The sequence below is a fragment of the Equus przewalskii genome, unplaced genomic scaffold, assembly GCF_037783145.1.
Source record: "Equus przewalskii isolate Varuska unplaced genomic scaffold, EquPr2 contig_9098, whole genome shotgun sequence".
Lineage (NCBI taxonomy): Eukaryota > Metazoa > Chordata > Mammalia > Perissodactyla > Equidae > Equus > Equus przewalskii.
The window spans coordinates 57,676-64,474 of NW_027228234.1; the positions used below are offsets into that span (position 1 = coordinate 57,676).

General features: G+C 36.9%; 1 long non-coding RNA gene across 1 annotated transcript; it reads left to right on the forward strand.

The window, feature by feature from the left end:
* The first annotated feature begins 200 nt into the window (after nt 1–200).
* Nucleotides 201–6,522, forward strand: LOC139081357 (uncharacterized). The gene is made up of 3 exons (XR_011536434.1): nt 201–317; nt 4,372–4,463; nt 5,279–6,522. It is a non-coding gene; the product is annotated as an uncharacterized lncRNA (long non-coding RNA).
* The last annotated feature ends 277 nt before the right edge of the window (nt 6,523–6,799 follow it).

The following is a 6,799-nucleotide window of genomic DNA, read 5'->3' on the forward strand; positions in this document are numbered from 1 at the left end:
ACCTGGATTCATTATCGCCTCCCCACAAGGAGATACAGGCTGGTGAGAAAGCTGCTGGACAGAAGGTCACGGGCTCCCTCCTCTCTGCAAGTAGTCTCAAGGCCAAAGACAGGCTAGTGGGAAAGCTCCGACCAGCAAGGCCATATACTCCCCCTCCCTTACCTAAAATCCCAAATAAAAACCCTTCCTTTTAGCTTTTTGAGGAGTTTGGGATTTCAGTGTTAACTGCCCTCTCTCCTTACTCAGCGCTGTGCAATAATAAAGTCGTACTTTCTTCTATTACACCTGGTGTCAGAGATTGGCTTGCTGCGCAACAGGTGAGTGAACTCACTTCAGGTTTGATATCAATTTGGTGACCCAGATGGGACCATGTCCCAAGTGGACATCTCGCCTGTGGCACACCAGACTAAAGGCCTCTGCCTAAAGGCCTCTCTTGTAAGCTATCCTGCAGCTTCCTGAGCCCCTTGTCTCAGGGACAGCCCCAAGCGACTGGCTGCTAACAAGACATCATTGGCCCATGGCGCTTTTGCTTTGGTGGTGGGAGAAACTAGGTTCAGGACTTAGGAAGATGTCTCTTGTGAGTAGCTAGCAGTTTTTGTTTTTGTCTTTGTGTTAACCTTTCCAACAGGACCAGCCAAAAATAATAGGTACCTGGCAGCCCTCTGGGCTCCATTTGTTTTGAAGTTGTGACACCCTGGCCAGATTTTGGTTAAGTCCCCCGGGTGTGCACAACCGAGGTCCCTTGTCCTTGCTCATTTGGGAAGATCTGAATAGCAGATCTTCATTTGTTGGGCGCCCCCGAGTGTAGGACATGGACTAAGCTGGGACTGGAAGCACTTTGCATTTTGGTCTTTGTTTTAGTTTTTGTTTGTGGCTGAGGGTTTTTGGGAAAGCGCGCTTGTTTGGTATTTGTTGTTGTTTGTTTCCTTTTCAAAAGGTTAACATGGGAGGTACCACATCTATTCCACCTAAGAGCCCCTTGGGAAGAACTTTGGCTGACTGGTCGACCTATAGTTATAAGCAAATTTCTAAAGAGGGATGATTTTCTTTTTTTTTTTTTTGAGGAAGATTAGCCCTGAGCTAACTACTGCCAATCCTCCTCTGTTTGCTGAGGAAGACTGGCCTTGAGCTAACATCCATGCCCACCTTCCTCTACTTTATACGTGGGACACCTACCACAGCATGGCTTTTGCCAAGCAGTGCCATGTCCACACCTGGGATCTGAACTGGCAAACCCCGGGCTGCTGGGAAGTGGAACGTGCAAACTTAACCGCTGCACCACCAGGCCAGCCTAGGATGATTTTCTTTTGTAACACCATGTGGCCACAATATGCTTTAGATTCTGGAAGAAAAAAAAATGTCCAAACAATGGATCCTTAAGTTGGGAAAATTTTTAGAGAGCTCTCATGAAAAAGCTACTTTATTGGTACCTATGAAAAGACCAAATTAAAAGGAAAATATAATGACCAGTCTTAAAAACTTAATCAAACTTGGGGGTCTCAGCTTCTTCTCATGATCTTACAGATACAAATAAAAACGTTAAGTTAACAAGAGAAATCAGAAAGGGAAGAGTCACAGGACTCATCCCAACAGGATCAAAGTTTTTAGCTAGTTATTAAAAGAAAAATGAGATAATTGGAACAGATATAAATAAAACTAAAACAAAGGTTTTAATAAAACACTGCCTAAGGTTGGATGGGCTAAAGGGACCACTCCATGGGCCCCCAACATTAAAAGACATCAGATAAACCTGTTCTATTTACCCCAGTTTGAAAAAATTTTAAAAGCTCAGGAGACAAAAATCAGAGTGAGAAACCTGACCAGCAATTGTTTGGGGCAAGAGTTAGGCTGCTAAAGTTAGTAAGATTATAAAAAATTAGTGTTTAAGCTAATATGTGAAGACGTTATGTCAACTTTGCCTGGATATTTACTTTGGGACTAAATGTTCTGTCTAACTGGGAATGCTTCCCCTACACAATATTGTAATACTGAAACTTGTTAATGGAATTCTAATGTAAGTTCTAATTAAAAGTATGAGTTAGTAAAACTAAGGTAGATTTTTGTAAAAATTGATATCCTTAAATGAGGCAGTTTCAGTTTACCCAAACTGGTGTATTTACATATTCAATTGGAAAAGCCGGCTACAACAATGGGAAGCCTACTTTAACCTTTTGAGGCATCTAAATAAAATTAGAAGTACTTTACTGTCTCTTTAAGAGGAAATAATTAAATAATTAAACATGCCAGATCTGCTGCTTTTGTCTACTCTCTTGCTGAGCTTCCAGCAAACTGAGCTTCAAGTCCCCACAAATTCCTGATCTAAAATTGAACAAGTAAAAATAAGTAAACTTTGAAGACAGCTTAAAATTGTAATGGCCATTCTGGGAAACCTATTCCAGAAAAGAGAGAATTCAAAACCTCTCATGATGAAATGTAGTCTTTAATTAATATGCAAAAACTTTTAAAAGACAAAGTTATTTAACATGATATAAAATGATCTTTGGTGAATGAAAGCCTGTTTGCTGGTTTGATTTAAAGTAGACATGTCCCCGCAGTTATCAGCACTGGATATGCAGCCTGGGTTTCCTGGTCAAATGAGCTCATGTCATCTCTGTTACAAAATTTAACAGCAAAACTAAAAACTCAGTATAATAGCTAATTTTGTTTGATGTTTCATGAGGTTTTTGTAGATGATCTAAATATAATTGCTAAAGACAGGTAAACTAAATAAATGTAAAAAAATAAAAGTTTTTGAGAAAGCTTTTTAATAATAATTATATGGATTATGATGTATGTACTTAACTTAAAATGATGGTTAACTGCTTTAATGTCACATGAAGTTTTTAAGAGTAATTTAAACATAATTTTTAAAACTGGGTAAGAGTTTTTAAGTACAATAACTATGGTTTATAGTCTGCATACTTAAAAAGCAGCTTCTAATATCTTTTTGGAAACTTAAACTTTATAGCTTTACTAAGTTAAGCTAAATAATTACAGTTTATTGGGTATCTAGGCTGTTTCCACATAAGATAAAATATTAAAGTTTAACTATTAAGCATAGACTTGTCTGCCTTTGGTTTCTTATATCAAAGGAACTAAAAAGTGCTTAGATTTATTGATAAACATGTTTTATGTATGCTGAGGAATTTTCTATGAGAAAACATATATTTCTAAAAGGTCTGTATACAAGGAGAGTAAAATATATGTTTTCCATAAAAAGGTATAAAAAATGAAAATATTTTTTCTTCTTGAGTTAAGAAAGATAAATTTCTCCTAAAGTACTGGGACAAATTCTAAATGCAAAAAAAATGACAAAAGAGTTGTGAAAGTAAAACCCTGTGGAATTTTGTTCATAGTCAAGTTGGCTAAGATTAAAGTAAATCCAATTAAGTAAATAAGTTTTAATGTCAAAAGTAAACTGGTACAAAATTAAAACTTGGTCTCTTCTTTCTTAAAAGTATAATTTTCCTAAACTTTTATCTGCTCTTGATAAAAGGGATATGAAAAGGTTTTTTTAGACTATTTGAACTCTGGCTCCCCTTGACTGTTTCTGTTGTCACTCTGAACAGATACCTGAACATGGTTTTGCAGTGAGCTTTGTTTCCTATCTGGGCAAATGTTTTAAAGCTTTTACCACTTTTGACAAGCTCCCACACACTCCTAAATATTCAAGTCCTGAATAAAAGCTTTCTTTTGACCTGGAAGAGGAGGGAGAGTTTCTCTGGGGATCTTCAGAGGGCCCCTGAGACTTCTCAGAGAGATTTGCTCTCTTCCTATAAAAAAAAATGCTAAACTAATTAGGCTTATTTGGCATATTAGATTACATGGGATGCATTGTCAAATAAGTAATAATAAACTTTCTTAAATGGTATTATGTGGATAAATGTTATTGGTATAAATGTATCAAAAATCATGTAACATTCCTAAAATTCTGATGTGTTCCAATTGTCAGCCATCATTCTGGTTATTACCTCAAAGTATTATATGTCACAAGAACGGTCAAGTGTCTTTTGTCAATTACCATTTTTGAATGTTTTGTTATTTACGGACAGTTGTTTGATGTTTTTGTAAACGTGTTTCTTCTTCAGAGGAATTCATGGAAAGGACTCTGGTGTTTACTCTAGAGTACAGGTTCCGATAAACTTCCCGATTATAAAACTGAACTGGGTAGAAATTACAGAACTCTAACAGCAAAACTGATGACTTCATGAAACTCCTGACAGAAAATTAATATCAAGAACCAATTACACAGGACTGAATAAACTGATAGGGATGATTATAATTTTTATGACTTTTTGATTGAGATATTGCTGATTTTTGATGTTTTGGTTTTTTCAGATTTACAAAAACCTTTTTCTCTATTCTCTTAAGGAACTATGATTTATAGCAATTTGGAAACAAAATTGAAGCATTTATCTTTTTCTTCCTATCTGACCCCTCCAGAATTTAAAAACTCCTGATGAGTAAGTATTCTTATTCTCATGGTAATATGGTTGTTTGCATAAGTTCAATAAGAATCTGTTCTTATAACAAGACACAATTGGAAACACTGGTTATAATACCAAGGCTTTGACTGGAATGTCATGTTTGAGAAAAACATACAAACTTGGATATGACAAGACAGCTTTTGAGGAATAAAGGTTGACATTCTGGAATAAAGCCACTTGGAAATATTGGCCTGGTATCATTCTTATGGGTTTCTGGTGACCTGGTAAGGTTGAGCAAAGAATGTCGCTCCCTCTGGCAGGTACAAGGAACCTCAATATTTTGCGGAGCTTGTGAAGAGAGAATGTCACCCAAATCTTTGGGTATTGCAGGCGGAATCTGATGACAAGTTCTTGGTCTGACTTTCCTGACCTCGAGAGGCCTTTAAAGTTCAACCCGAAATTCCTTATAAAAAGTCCCAGCAAAGCAGATTTTAAAAATCTGTATAATCAATTACTATTCTCGCTGTGCTTATGTAAATAATTATGCCAAATTTATTAAAAGTAGACTTATTTTGCAGTTAGACTTAATTTGGCTATCTTTATAAAAAGGAGGGTGATTTTAGAGAAAAAAATTACGTTTCAACAGAGACTATAACACACATTCATAAATATTAGATTCTGGTTCCATTAATTGTCTTTGTTTTTGTTTTATATCTGTAAACTAGACTGGATCCTGAATTCTTGTAGTCTCCTGAATTATCTGGATACAACATCCAAGCTAACATTTTCAGTTTTTTTCCATCATTTTCATTCAGAATCATTTAAAACTAAATCTGCCCTTTTTCCTGCAGCCTTGCAAACTGAAGCTGGAGGACCTAATATAAACTTAAGAGAGATTCATGTCTACTGCTGTGTAAGCCACTCAAAAAGCCTCCTGTGTGACCAATGACACCATCAGAGACATTTCAAACTGCAAAAGCTGCTTCAGCCCTGACTTCTAGGCATCTTGATTGGCTGCCCTGGGCTCAGGAACTGATTTATAATTTGTTCCTACTGTTAGCCTTGTTTTTCTCTTTTTATTTCTCCAGAAAAACTTCTTATTAAATACCTGGTTACTTACTTACATGATACAGGCCTAACTTTGGGAGCTACCTGCATCATCACCTTATTAAAAGACTGGTTCAGTGAGATGGAACAACCTGTGCCCCAATTCAGCAGGAAGTAGCTAGATTGGTTGCTGTCCCAAATCCCTCACAATTGAGTGATGAACATAAAATAGGGTGGAATTGATACTGGCCCTGATATGGGTTTCCCTACATTGAACCCAGCATATATGAGGTTAAAACCAAAGGACTCATTCCCTGCTTACTCCCTGGCTTCCTGGCTCCAGAGTCCACTATTGTCCATGGAGACAGACTCAGCCAAGGACAAGCACCTGGACTCGTTATCTCTTCCCCACAAAGAGATACAGGCTGGTGGGAAAGCTGTTGGACAGCAAGGTCATGGGCTCCCTCCTCTCTGCAAGTAGTCTCAAGACCAAAGACAGGCTTGTGGGAAAGCTCTGACAAGCAAGACCATATGCTCCCCCTCTTCTACCTAAAACCCCAGATAAAAACCCTTCCTTTTAGCTTTTTGGAGAGTTTGGGATTTCAGCGTTAGCTGCCCTCTCTCCTTGCTCAGCGCTGTGCAATAGTAAAGTCCTACTTTCTTCTACTACACCTGGTGTCAGAGATTGGCTTGCTGCACAATGGGTGAGTGAACTCACTTCAGGTTCTATATCACCCCTCAACTACAGAAATATTTGAAAAATCTATATCACCCCTAAACTACAGAAATATTTGAAAAATTATTTCCATAAGAAAATGAAGTGCATGCTTAAAAAAGGAAAACTTTTGAAAATTAAACAGCATGGTTGAGAAGAAAGTATTATAAACCAAGTAAGTTCAGTAAAAGGGAAAAGTGTTTTTCATTAGTCTTGCCTGCTTATCATTCCCACTTTTAGAATCACATTGTTAATTTTAGAATTTCATGTGGCATTTGATTTATATCTATTCAGTTTTTATGCTACATTAAATACATTAGTAAAGTTCTGTTACATTCTTTGTTTCTTATATGTTATGTTTTGTTGGTATTGTGAAGAGAGACAATTTTTCTATACACAGTAGCTGTGTTCCTGTGAGTTTTCTTGATAGCTTAGTTTTCTAGAGACAAATGATGCTGCCCTACATCTTATTTTTATTGCTTAGAGAGAACACATTCAAAACCAAATTTCTGTTCCACTTAAACTGGAAGGAAAATGCTCTTTGTCAGTAAATTCTAGTTTAGTTTATGCTCTCTGTGTTGGTATGAGATGTGGGAGCTGAGCAGAGCAA